This window comes from Lissotriton helveticus, chromosome 1_2 (genome assembly GCF_964261635.1).
Source record: "Lissotriton helveticus chromosome 1_2, aLisHel1.1, whole genome shotgun sequence".
Taxonomy (NCBI): domain Eukaryota; kingdom Metazoa; phylum Chordata; class Amphibia; order Caudata; family Salamandridae; genus Lissotriton; species Lissotriton helveticus.
Genome location: NC_136058.1, coordinates 6,959,645 through 6,974,032, shown reverse-complemented (window position 1 = coordinate 6,974,032; position 14,388 = coordinate 6,959,645). Strand labels below are relative to the sequence as shown.

General features: G+C 45.0%; 1 protein-coding gene across 1 annotated transcript in view; it reads left to right on the top strand.

The window, feature by feature from the left end:
• Window positions 1–14,388, top strand: part of EEIG2 (EEIG family member 2) — a 494,462-nt gene that overhangs the window by 151,294 nt on the left and 328,780 nt on the right. The gene's annotated exons all lie outside the window — the stretch shown is intronic.

Sequence of the window (14,388 nt, the reverse complement as noted above, 5' to 3'; positions counted from 1 at the left end):
CTTTTGGAGCCAAACATGACGAAGAAAAACAAAAGTCTGACTTCCTATTGGAGACTCTACTCCCCACGCAGACCGGGAGCCAGTATCTCCCAATGCTTGAAAGTGTCATGGCTCAGGGGAAGGAGGTGTTCAAGGAACCGGCGACATGCAGGTCCGTGACGCAGAGGTGGAGAAGAAATACAAACACTCCACGAAAGATCCCCCGTACATCAGAGGGACAGTCCTGGCGGACTCCATTATCACGGCGACCGCAAGGAAGAGGGCAAATGTGCCGACGACATCTGGGCCACCGCCAGACAAGGAAAGCAGGAGGATGGACCTAACTGGGAGAAAAATAGAAAGGAATGCAGCAATGCATTGGCGCATGGCGAACTCTAACGTCCTACTTAATAGGCATCAGTATCAAATCCTGGATCAAATTGGGCAGCTGATGAAGCACCTCCCACAGGAGTACCAACACCGAGCCTCACACCTCGTTGAGGAGGGGAAGAATGTGGCGAACGCTTGCCTCAAAACAGCCTTGGATGGAGCAGACACATCCAGCAGGCTGATGATGTTGGGAATCACTGGAAGAAGGCCAGCCTGGCTCAGGATCTCCGGTTTCAAACAAGAGGTTCAGCAGCACAACATTCTTAGCACCCCATTCAATGGGGAGACACTGTTTGGAGCGCCGGTGGATGACAAACTCACCCAGCTTAAAAAGGAAAACTACACTGCAAGGTCCATGGGGGCCTTACAATTCAAAGTGTTTGGCAGTGATGTCTTTAATTATTTATCTGCTAGGTGCCTACATGGTGAATATCAAATAAGTTCTCACAAACAGCGATTTATACATTTAACTCCAAGGTTAGCATGGAAGACAGCTGTGATTTTCAAAAGGTCTCTCCTGTATGCTGGACCTCGTGCCTTCCTTTCTGGTACTTTGTCCTGCTTGTCCTGCTTGCTGTTCTTATTCACAACTGTGAATCTGTTAAAGATTAAATGTGAAGAACAAGACGTTATTTACCTGTTAATACAGTTCTACAGCACTAGTATCTGCTATAGATCCTTCATCCTACCCTGTGAGACTAAAGCTTTTAGTTCTTTTCACATTTATGCTGTTAAACTGTGAGAGAAATGACCTTTGCTGGTCAATCAACTTACAATGCATTGGGATATGTTGTCACATTATCTCATTAAATGTATATGTTCATACTATTACGTAAGACATTTTACCATGGACTCCCAACTTGTCACAGGAATTATTCAAACTTGGAATCTATGAAAGATACCAGCATATGGGAAATCCTGTTGTTCAAAAGTAGATTTCTCTTGCAGCGCATTAAGCCATACTGCAAAACTAAAAGAAAAAGCATTTGCAATGCAATCTCGCATTCGCTAGAGTTTGAGCTATTGGCATTATAAATGACAATGCCTTTTATTAATGTGTTTTGCAAATCTGCAAGCAGTGCGTAAGCACACACTTTTAACTTCTAGTCATTGCTTATGAGAAGCAAGGCTGGCAGTAACAGCACCTCTTTTACTGCCAGCCTTGCTTCTCGTAAGCTAGGACTGTAAGTACAAAGTGCGTGTTTACGCACCGCTTGCAGGTTTTCAAAACATAAATAAAAAGCATTGTCATTTACAAAGACAATAGCTCAAACTCTTGTAAATGCGAAACCTATTGCGGTTACAGTCTTCAGAGGCTGGTAAAAATGAAAAACAATTCAATGTAATGTAAACTACTTTGGATACAAGCGCTGTACAAATGATAGGTGATTACTAAGTCTCCTCAATAAGTTCCATAAGAATTTTTTTAAACAATCCCTTCTGGATGACACCACAATAATGGCTAAGGCAACTGCAAAGGAACTGTTGTAAGGGTGGGAGAACGCCTAAAAATATTTGCGTGAGAATGTAAGGAAAAGCACCCATGATGTGCGGGGTGCATTGGGGATAGACTTGAATTATGGACATGTACGGCCGTCTATTATTCAGCATTATAAAACGTATTTCTCCTTCAAACTAATCCTGCTGATAGCCTGCCAGTCAATCTAAAATAAAGAAAGTATATGAACAGGGTTGCTCTTTACAATGATCAGAATTATTGACGCCTTGAATACTTGAAATACATTTACAATTCCCCAATGCAAGAATCAATATGACACACTGGTGTAATGCCACCAGCAGAACAGCAGCATGTGTGTGACAGAGCATGATGACCTGCTGCACATATGCTATCCACATCCATGGAGATGGGTAATTAACACATTAAAGGTATAGACAAAAGACAAGTTCAGCAACTGCATTAAAAAGGAGAACAATCTTCGTTATGTTATGTACCTGGCCAAGGCCAGAAAAATTGCGGTTCGCCTGTGCGCTTCGTGTTCCATGAGATGAAAATTGCCCTGTCACATATTCCTGCCTATTACATTTTATGCTTGTGCCAATCTTGCAGAATGCACCATCCTTTCATGGCGCACAACTGTTAAAATGCAAATTGCAAGCCTATTTTTAGCCCCTCACAAACGTATTCCCGGCCGCGGGAAACGGTGCCGAGGCTGCTGAGCTGGTTGTGTTTATTAAGCAATTCCTGGCCTCCGCTGGGACCCCGGTGCTTATGCAAGCAGAGGCCTTGCGCCGCGCCTGCAGCTGCAAGCCCGTCTCCCAGGTAGGCTGCAGGTTCCAAGCACAGCTGCCCGAGCCTGGGGGAAAAACACACACACACAGCGATGAAGAACAAGAAGGTGTCTGAACAGAGAGATCGTGAAATGATTGATATTCAGCAAACCAAGCCCAGGGAGCAGTGTGAAATCTGAGATGCGGCGTCTCCTACAATTCCTTGTACTGCTTTGACAATTATAGGCTCAAACAAAAAGTAGTTACATAACCAGAAATACAAGCTCGCGAGTGGTACGCGCGTGCGCCACAACGAGCGATCTGTTTTCAATTATCACGCCCGTGTCTGGGCACAATAATTGAAAACAGATGTGGCCTGTGTGGGTAACCGACACCAATAGGCCGTGGGCGGACCAAAGGCAGGACATGCACCCGCCTTTGCCCAATTGCATGCTGTCTTTATTTGAAAGATGCACGCAAAGCCCATTAGCATGTAAGAAAGAAAAAAAACACAAGCACGAGCGTGTAGTGAGCTTGGGCAGCTTTCTGAAGCCCCTTACTAAAAGTCGAGCAAACCGCGCATGCGCGCTGCTCTAGGCTCAACCTAAAAACGATATGTGCCGCTAATACAGGGTCCCCTTACCTCTTCTATGGCGGCAGCGCGTCTCATCCAGGTCAATGTAGGAAGTACTGCCTCCGTGCTTGCCTGAGTTAAATGGACAAAAGTAAGAGGAACCATGTGACCTCAGCACATGATAATATGGCAAAAACTAAAGCTCACCTTGTGGTGCGTAAGTGGAATAATAGAAAAAAGGATCGTATTGCACATGTGGAAAACCAAGACACAGAAAAAAAACACCTGTGGTGCACATGCACGTGTATATGTGTGTTTGTTTGGGGACCCGTGTGTCTGGAAATGCAGGTCCAGATTAGTAAACAAAAGGTGCGGCTGCCATTGTTTAATGTGAAGGAGCATGTTTTAAGTTCAAGAATGGCGTACTGCAAAAAATAAAACAAAGTTGTAATTGGTCCCACCTTGCCCCGCATTCCGCTTGCTCTGACCGCCCCGGGCTGAGCTCTGAAGCCATGGTTGGCAGTGACTTTGCCACGTTCAAAGCCGTTGTCCATTCCAGTTTTTCACTGTGAGTGCCAAGGGCAATTCAGCGCAGTGCCCAGTGAGGCTGGTTGCTATGTTTAAAGCCTAGGCCTATTCCAACTTTTCACAATGATGACTAAAAGTATGGGACTTGGGGATTAGCCTGATGCCCGATAAGGCTGGTGGCCTTGCCAGTGTCCAAGCCGGGATGTATTCCATCTTCCCGCATTAAGGGCTAAGGCAAGCAAGAACTGGGGTCAGTGCCCAGCAAGGATAGTGGCCTTGCCACTATCAAAGGTTAGGCCTCCTTTATCTTCACCTAACAAAAACTAAAGGTATAATTGTACTTCTCCCGAAACCATGGAAATCCCCCCTTGAGTGCGGGTCATATAGACCAATATCATTACTTAATAATGATTATAAAATATTCACAACAATTATTTCAACAAGATTGGCTAGTGTCATTGGTACTATAGTCCATTCAGATCAAAAAGGATTTATTAGGGGTCGACAACTAGCAGATTTAACACACGAACCGATAGGGGCCATTGACATTGCCACCGCCTTTTCTCTACCTTTAGCTACTTTAACGTTAGACGCAACTAAAGTGTTTGATATAGTCAATTGGCTCTATCTAAATGACGTACTTAAAAAATTCAACTGTGGAAAAGGTTTTCGTAGAACTATAAAACAACTTTACGGTGCCCCTATGGCCAGGTTGCTGGTCAACGGGGCCCTGACGGAATCCTTCAACATAACTAGAGGTACAAGGCAGGGCTGCCCGCTTTCCCCTCTCCTATTTAATCTATATATTGAACCGTTTGCCCAGCTTTTACGGGAGGAGGCTAATATTCCATCTTTTAGCTTCGGAGAATGGGAAAAGCGGGTAGCGCTCTACGCAGACGACATCCTGGTTTTTACATCCGATCCAGTTAAAGCACTTCCAGTCGTCATTCAACGGGCTCAAGAATTTGGTCATATCTCGGGTTATGACATCAATTCGAGTAAAAACGAGATAATGGCATGGAATCTACCAAACCTACAGCTTGGGGTAAATATTTCAACGTCCATGCGCTATCTAGGGATTAGAATTACCCAAGAAGTGGGCAGCATTGGACAAACCACTTTGGATAGAATATACAGGGAGAGCAAAAAACTTTTAAAATCTTGGACTCATCTGCCTCTCTCCATAATGGGTAGGGTAAATCTAGTCAAAATGTGTATTCTTCCAAAATTCACCTTTATCTTTAATGCTATCCCCATGGCTTTTGAACTCAAAACGATCGAAAATTGTCAGAGAGAAATTAACTCCTTCATTTGGAACTACAAATCCACTAGAATAGCATGGAAAAAGTTGAGAAGAAGAAGAGAGAAGGGGGGCCTTGCTTTGCCGGATTTATTGTATTATGCATAGGCCTTCCAGATGTCACATTCTAGAATGCTTCTAAAAATGCCATCTAATCTTCCTACAGAGTCGATGTACAGAGCAATGCTGATGGGGGCGAATCTTGCAGTGGATGGTTTCATGTTCAAATTTGGAAGCCAGAAATTCTTTAAAAACATCAAACTTTAAATCTTACAGTCATGGGCCAAAATCTGGCTTAGCATTAGGAAAAAACTAGGTTTGTCCTATTATTCTAACTACTCTCCAATCTGGGACTCACCTGGTTTACCATTATGTCTGAGAGACAGCCTGTCTTCCATAATAGAACAAAGGGGCATCATAAGATGGGGTCAGTTACTTAAAGAAGGATCATTATTAGCCTGGGATGAGTTATACGATCAAGTTGGCCCTGGGCTTTCCAGATTTAAATACATCCAACTGGAAAGCTGGGTGAGATCCCAGGGCCGCATAGATGCCCACATTGGGAAGACTAGCATACTGGAGCAGCGGTTAGTGGAACGACCAACGGGAGGGAGAGAAGTAGCTGCATGGTACTGGCAGTTGTTGGAGGAAACTGAGGGGGAGTTCCACCTTCCAGATGAGTTATGGGGGGAAGTGACGGGTCACCAATGTGAGGAGAAGTGGCTAAACTCCTTCGAGCTACTTTATAAAATTGTGAAGCCCTCATGGCTAAGACGAAATCATCTCTTCTCAGCTCATCGTGCATACATAACACCGTTGAAACTTTCCAAATTTCTCCCAGACAAAAAATGTAATAAGTGTAACTTTGTAGGAGCCTGTGATGTTCACATGTTCCTAGAGTGTCCTGACATTGCAAGATTTTAGGAAGAAGTGAAGAACACCTTAAACTCTATCCTTAAACTTGGATGCTAATGACAAGGTCAGCTCGTCATGGAGTGCCCATTCATTTCAATGGAAATCTAGCATAAATCCCTGACATGCCTTAGCATCGAAGTGGTTAACCACTTGGATGCTAAGGCATGTCAGGGATTTATGCTAGATTTCCATTGAAATGAATGGGCACTCCATGACGAGCTGAGCTTGTCATTAGCAATACATCTTTGGCAATAACTCTACCACTTGTCATCTTTGGGCTGGAAGATAACATCACAGGCAAGGCGAAACATTTTCTTTTCTATGCAATTTTACTGGCAAGGAGGCAAATTTGTATACACTGGGTAGAGAAAACACCCCCATCACACTCTGGGTGGCTTTCATCTCTATATGAAACATCTAAAGTTGACCTCAAAAGATCATGCAGTAAACGTAACTTGGCTTTTTGGGACCTGCTGATCAATTGGAGCTAGTTCAGGTTTTTTTTATTTTATTTATTTATTTATTTTCTCCCCGGGTCCTATGATTATGCCATTAACACTCCTTGGACCGGGCCCAGCCTAGTTACGATAAAGGTCCTGCAGGTTGGAATATACCTAGATGGAGTCAAAGTAAGCACCTTTGTTTTTGGGACATCCCTGCCACCAATAAAATGGTTCACGACTACATGCCGTGCAAGGTGGTTCGGAATCGCCCATTTTGAGGGTAAGGCAAATATGAGAGAGAAAGGAAAAAAAAAACTAAAAAACTAAAGGTCAATAGTCCGAGACCACAATTGGGCGCTGCGAGTCCTGCGACCTTACCATGTACTAAGCATGCGCCTAGTCGAAATTTCAATAGCAAGGCCTAAAGGTGGGGTGGATGGCCTAGAAATCACCATCAGGCTTGGGTAATGTGGCTGTCTTAGCATGTTCATGTCCTGGGTGTGTTCTTGATCTCCGCAATGGTGTCTGATGAAATGGAAACTGAGATAGCATACTCTTATTTTTCACATATCGGCCTAGAGCTGTGAGCATTTTGGAGACATTATAGGTGCTGAAGAGACTAGGGACAATGACCTCTATATGTTTGAGGTTCATTCTACTTCCCTTAGCTCGCCGGTGTGGTGAAGCGGTCAGAGTTGCCTTCTCTAGCCTTCTTCAAGGTACTATGACCAGATGATCCAAGAACCAGGATATTTCCAAACATTGAGGTAGGACTACACTTCGACCGTCAGGCACAGAATGCATTAATTGACAGTGATCTCCAAAATGGAAAACAAAGAAGGTGAGGCAGTAAAGGACTCCAAATGCAACTTTTACACCCGCCTCCACTAGATTGCTTTCTGCAACAGACTGTTTACTTTTTGTGCACTGAAACATGAAAATGTGCCTCCCTCTATGTTCAATCGATCCCCTCAAACAGAGATTTATATATATATATGTACTAAAGTTTCTGGATGTGCCGGGTCAGATGGGTAAAAAAAAACAACAATATAGCCCCGACTAATACAGACGCCGGCTCGCCCTACTAGGGGTAGCCAATGGTCAGCGTTGAAGCTTTCCCATGGGGTACTGTTTCAAGTTCAAGGAGAGGCGCCAAAATCTGTTTGGAAGGCCCGGCCTTCGATCGAGGCCTGCTCTGTTTCTCAGAGGGAGGCCCTACTTCGTGCTCGGCGCCAGCTTCCCACCCGGCCGCGCTTTTTACTGTATATGGAGACGTGGATACTCCCGGTGGGTGGGCGGGGTCCACCCTGCTGCAGGAATGCTTCCCGAGTCCGCCCCTTTGACTGATTTATAAGGACACGTAGTTATTATAAACAGAGCAGGTGCAGTTTTATCATCTGCCTTCTCGTTCCCAACGCCTGGTCTTATAAGGATTGCCACAGTACAGTGCAAAGAGTGCGTCCAGCAGAGGCGCAGCTGTCAGCAGTGTAGCAGATACAGTGGCACCGGGGCGTGATATGGGGCCCACTACACAGCAAACTCCTTTTTTTCGTACTGTCTAACCAGGGAATTGTGCCATTTTCCTTAATCACATTAGGGCCGTCGTCAGATTTATGGTAACTAGAGCTCACCGCACCATCTCTGATCACTCGCAGGAGGCAGAGGTGAGTCTGACCAATGACCCTTCTATTCAACAGGACAACAAAGACTTGAAAAACATAACATTTTGACAACATTTTACTATTGCTCACGCTGTGCTGCTCTGGTTTGCTGTTCGGAGGCCCAAGACATCATTCCCGTCATGAGTTAAAACAATTTATGTTTAGGGTATTAAAGGGGTAAGCCACTGGGGGAGGGATGCAAGTAAAAAATCAAATGTTCGCCTGCTTATACGCAACTTGCCGAAATAGTAAAGACTCATGCGCAAAATCAACAGAATGTGACGTCAAAGCCACAAGTCGCTTGGCCACAAGTCAACCAAAAGTAAAGGCGGGAATGTCTTTTGCATTTTGCACCATATATGCAATTTATAAGAATAAGAGGGCATGAAAGGGACAGCCCCTCTCGTTACCAATCACAATGATGCGTCCATTAGAGGGCAGACGAGCCCACAAATTAACAAGAACATCCGAGCCAATAATCTGACTCTTAGAGGCCGTGCACGAGCCGAGCCCTGAAAATGTTTACTATATAAATCACACAACAAACCACGTAAGATATAACGTATTTTTAGGTTTCGCTGGAGGGCGGAGCTCTTAGCTCCGCCTCCAGAGAAATCTCTTGATTTCAGTAAGGAAAATGGAATACGCCCCCCTGTCCCATTGGCTAGCTCCATAAATGGAGGCTAACCATTGGAACAGAGATCTGTCCGTCAAGGCCGGACCAGATTCGGGGGCGTTCCCAAGATTTTTTCCCAGGGCGGAGTTACGTTTTTCCCCGTTCCCTCCCCTTTCACTGAAAGTCTGTCCATTCCCGCCCCCTCCGTGTGCCTTTCCGCCCCCCCCTCGCTGTCCTGTGCACGTTTCCCGCCGTCCGTGTCCTCTCCCGCCCCCTCCCGCCGTCTGTGTCCTCTCCCGCCCCCTCCCGCCGTCCGTGTCCTCTCCCGCCGTCCGTGTCCTCTCCCGCCCCCTCCCGCCGTCCGTGTCCACTCCCGCCCCCTCCCGCCGTCCGTGTCCACTCCCGCTCCCGCCGTCCGTGTCCACTCCCGCCCCCTCCCGCCGTCCGTGTCCACTCCCGCCCCCTCCCGCCGTCCGTGTCCACTCCCGCCCCCTCCCGCCCCCTCCCGCCGTCCGTGTCCACTCCCGCCCCCTCCCGCCGTCCGTGTCCACTCCCGCCCCCTCCCGCCGTCCGTGTCCACTCCCGCCCCCTCCCGCCGTCCGTTCCCCACATTCATTTACTTATGTTTATGCCTTTCATAACGAGTCTCAAAACTACCAGACCTGCTCCAGATGACTGTAAAAACGATTGTCAGCCTGCTTCAATCACAGCAAGCCCTCGTCAGTCAAATACTGAAGGCTGAATTTACATTAATCCAGTATTTTGGTTACCTCTTAACCGAGAGAGGATTTCTGCTTGTCTCTCCCTTCAGTCCTCTGTTGTACACCTTCGAAAGTCATGAAATGGGAAGTCCTGAAAATTCGTATGTTGACTGGAGAATAGAGCTTGTTCCTTACCAGGAGAGAGGTAAAGAGTTTTATTCTCGATCTCTCTTGTGAAGCGAAACAGAAGCCAGCCCTCGAATGTGCATATACCCTGCCAGCTGTTAACTGTAAATTTAGACTCTTTAGTAGGAAATCTGATTAACGGCAACTCGCATGGCGAACAAACGCGCCTACGTCTGGGGCTCCTTCCTGGAGGCACTACCTGCCAGGCGCTACCTAGAGTCTCCGGTATCCTGTCTGCTGAGAGGGGTGGCTCTTATCTCTGGCAGACAAAAACAGCCAATGTCGGAGCCCTTCAGTCTCTTCATCGTAAACACCCCCCAGACACGCGTTTAGAGCCTGACAAGTGCTGCTTTACAGTGAGAATGATTGATGCTGGCTGGTGCTACTGCAGGTTTAAATGTTTCTCGTGTGTGTGTGTTGGGTCATATCTCTGGGCTGAGCGTTGTATGTCAATTGTTAGTGAGTCACCTTTCCCGAGCTACTTCGGGTATTTCTGAGGGACATGGGAGTGAAAGGTGACCTTGTAAGTTTTCTGCAAGGGGCGAGAGATGACCTGATTTTCTTGCGAGTGCCAATGTGAGATGCAAGATGGTGTGTGAGCAGATATGCCCTCTAAATATGTTTGAATGCATGTCTGAGAGATGCCCTTCTTGTATTGTTGTATGAGCATCTGCCAGATTCCCTGTTGTGTGTGAGGATGAGATGACTGAGTGATATTGTTACATGTGGGTTTGAGACACACCCTGCTGAAATGTATGCTTGTGGGTAAGAGTGGTGCCCTTTTGAAATTGTTGCATGCCCTCTTGAAAGATGCATTGATGATACTTTTGCATATTGGTACGAAAGATGCCATGTTCCTGTTTTTACTTGCGGGTACCAGTCGCGACCGGTGCAGGTGAGAGCTGTGGGGTGTGGTGGGGGAGGAAGTCAACAGATGACAGAATAGGAAAAAAGAAATTAAAAAAAGAAATAAAACTACTTACCACTCGGCCGCATCGCCGACTCCAAGTAAGTGGTTTTATTTATTTTTTACATTTTATTTTCCACATTCTGTTGTCTGTCGACTCCCCCCTTTGCCCTGCCTCACCACTCTTACCTGCACTGGCCGCGAATGTCAGGTACGCGACATACCCTTCCTTTATTGTTGTAGGCGGATATGACAGATGCCCTTTGAAGCTGTTGTGTGTGAGTATGAGATGCACTTTTGGTATTGCTACAAGTGTGTATTAGACACGCCCGATTGAAATTGCTACTTGGCCGTATGAGTGATGCCCTTTCATTTGTATGAAAGATGCTGGGGTATATTCTTGCATATGGGTATGAGAGATGCGATTTTGTTATTGTTACGTAACTGGTATGAGAGCCTCCCTCCTACTAACGTCGAATGCAGTTGCGACAGATGCCCTGTAGATATTGTTACGTGTGGGTATGAGAGATGTCTTGTTGATATTCTTACATGCCACTGTGAGAGATGTCGTAAACATGTTGTTGCATGCCACATGGCCTGTCGACATTGTTACATGCCAGTATGAGAAACTCCCTGTTGATATTCATATATGGTGATGTTATTGCAGACAGGTATGAGAGATACCCTATCCATATTGTTACATTCAGGAATGAGAGATGCCTTCTGACACATGTAGAAGTGATGCTGTGTCTATATTGTTACATGGGGATGTGAGAGGTACCCTATAGATATTGTTAGAGACAGAATCGGAGATGCACCTTGTGTGGTTGCATGGAGGTGTGAGGGCTGTCCTATGGATCTTTTCACCTGGCGGTATGAGATATCCCGTAGATATCATTACAGGTAGGTATGTTGGACACCTGATAATGTTATATTGTTGAATATAGTTTTATATATTGATGTATAGCGGCATGGTCCGGCCGCAATTCTGCACCACCAGCAAGTGCTCCATTACTACCTTTGAGGACCGCTTTTGGAGGAGAGTCGTGAAGCGACACATGGCAGAGGAGCCGCCGTGAGTCACCGCGGCTTGGATCTATATAGCCCGTATGTTACGGAGCTGTGAAATAGAACGATATTGGGGCCGCTACCTTTCAAAAGTATTTTATGTGGCCCACTGGGGCTAAAAAACGGTTTAACACTACGAAGACCATCATGCACTTCAACCCACGAGGATAACCACAAGGGGGCGCTCATTAAATATGGAATAGAACTTTGGTGTCATTTAAATAAGAGTGCCGTTACTTGTGAACAAGGTCAGATGAGACCGAAATGCATCGGGTAATTACAGCTGGTGACTTGATTTAAATAAAAGGATTTCCATGGCCATATCGTGAGTGCAGACTCCTTTCTTCTTTTGGAGGGAAATTTGCTTGAGATATATCTATATATATATATATATATATATATATATATATATATATTTACCAAAGTTGCTCCGTCTGGACTGATTGTGGCCCCGTGGGAGGTGGCGCGCACTCCGGCGGAGCACGCCAGAATTCAAATTCCAAAACAACGACGTCATCAAGGCTTGTCAAAGCCGAAACATGTTGTAGGTGTAATAAACACCCTTGGACTTTGATCTAGTGCGTGACGTTTGGATTTCTGAGAGCGTTGCTATTGGAAAATTTGTTTTGGAATATATATATAAAGAGAGATGTTGTAAATACTTTATTTTCCAAAAAATTACTAGAAATGAACATGCAGTAGAGTACTTTACATTGATTGTACATAGTTTTGTGTATATACCCTGAACATGTATTAGCCATGTGTATACTGCTGGGCGGGTTGGTCAAGATGACCATGGAAATGGTAGAGGGTACTTACACTTACTATACACTATTTAAATCAGGTCTAGACCTAGGGACTCTATGGTCCAGTTGAAGGCAGGAGCCGAAACGCATAGACCGTCCTTTTTTGTTGCACGTTATGTTTGCACTGGTGTGTAAATAATAAAAACGCTAAAAACTACTGCTGCTGTGCCGTGTCCTTTGATCCGTAAGAAGTGGAGAGAAGAAGCTGTGGCAATATATATATATATATATATATATATATATATATATATATATATATATTCATATTCACAAATCCACATATATATAGTCCTGTAGGCGCGTCATGTGCTCAAGGCCTGCATAGGCCGAAACGCTTCATGGCGGCACAGCGCACAAAGCAAAAGAAACAATAAAAGGTTTGCACAAAATAAGAGGTGTCCGTTTCTGTTTCTGGTTCCGAAGGCATTGAAGCGATTAAGAACAAGCATTTACAATGCAACGGTTTCGCCTTTGGAAAAGTTTGAGCTATTGGCATTGTAAATGACAACATTTGTATTCATGTGTTGGTTTTGAAAACAGATAAATAAATGGCATTGTCATTTACATTGCAAATAGCTTTAACATTTCCAAAGGCGAAACCGTTGCATTGTAAATGCTTGTTTAACATGTGGAAGATTTGACATTAAAACAGCACATGATGGCAGTGCACTGAGAAGTACTTTTTACAAGTTCATGTAAACTCAGTACGTGGTCCTAAATATTTATAATAGAGCCACATTATAGTCTGATACATGAAACATAATAGGTTTTGTACTGCAGGTAATCTGAACTCGTATATTTGAAAGTTCCTTCTTACACCATAAGGAAGAAAAAAGGAGTTTTGGTGAAGTAAAAAATTGACTAATATCACACAATTTAACGCTGGGATTCCGCAGTTTATCTAGGTGGTTTGACTTTGTATATCTGCTTTTTCTTGTGTGGATAGTTGGCCTTACCTCTTTGCACAATTTCTGTAGTTTTTATATAGCTCGAACTTGACTTCACTGTATTGAAGAACTTTACGTGAGGGCCATTTGCATTGCACAAGGTCACATGCATTCTTTATAGGCAAGGGCATGTGCCCAGACAGACTCACGGGATGTAGAGCGACGCTGAAACTCGAACCCGGTTTCCCGCTCCAAAGATGGCGGCTCTTGCCACAGCCTGGGTGGAGTGAGGGTGGCGAGCAGCAGCCAGATGAAAACTTGGCTCCTCATGGGCGCGAGGTACCAACAGGAGCTCGAACCTGGCTCGAGCTTTCAGTGGCTCGCGCTCGCCCACCTCTGTCAGTGCTTACCGGTCACCATAGCGTTAGTAAACCAATGATGCCACACTGCCTCCTCAAAGAAGGGCGTATTGGATTTGCAAAAGTGGAACCCGTTCATGAAGGACCACTTCCGGAATGTGGGCTCAGCCGTAGGTGGAAGGAGGCGCTACATTCTCTCTCGGAGCCATTCACAGTTTGCCTGCTTTGTTTTAATTACGTATGGGGCTGTAATTAAAACCAAATGAAATATATTTATTTATTTAATGCGTGTTTATATAGCGCGGGCTTTACCCAAAGGTGTCAGAGCTCTTCACAATAGAGCCAAGTTTGTTACATGAGGAGAAAATTACAAATGTGCACGTTGCAGAAACAGACGAGAAACAAGAACAGATAAAATAAAATAGGGGCAGTCACTCAAAATAGGCATTGTGCCGTCTCATGCAAGCCATAACCCCAGCCTTCGCTACAGCTCGCAAGGAGAAACAAGCTGAATGACATGATTCCAATGATATATGTGAGGCAGGTTTTCAGCCTGTCCCTTTGAGGCACGAGGGCTGTGCGCACCCCTTCAACCGCAAAGGGAGCAGCTTGGCACATCACAGTACAAAAATGTGTGTTTAACCTGGCTCTTTCGTACACGTCAGACTCTAAGTGTTCTTACAAGTGGTGTGGGTGCCATGATTTTTTAATCCCCTCAAAGGTCTATGAAAAACTACATCAGCATGAAAATCGGTTCTTTGGTGACACTTGATGTTCGTAGACCATTAACAGTACAAAAATACTTGTGCAAAAGGTAAACTCTGTAAAAAATAAAGTTG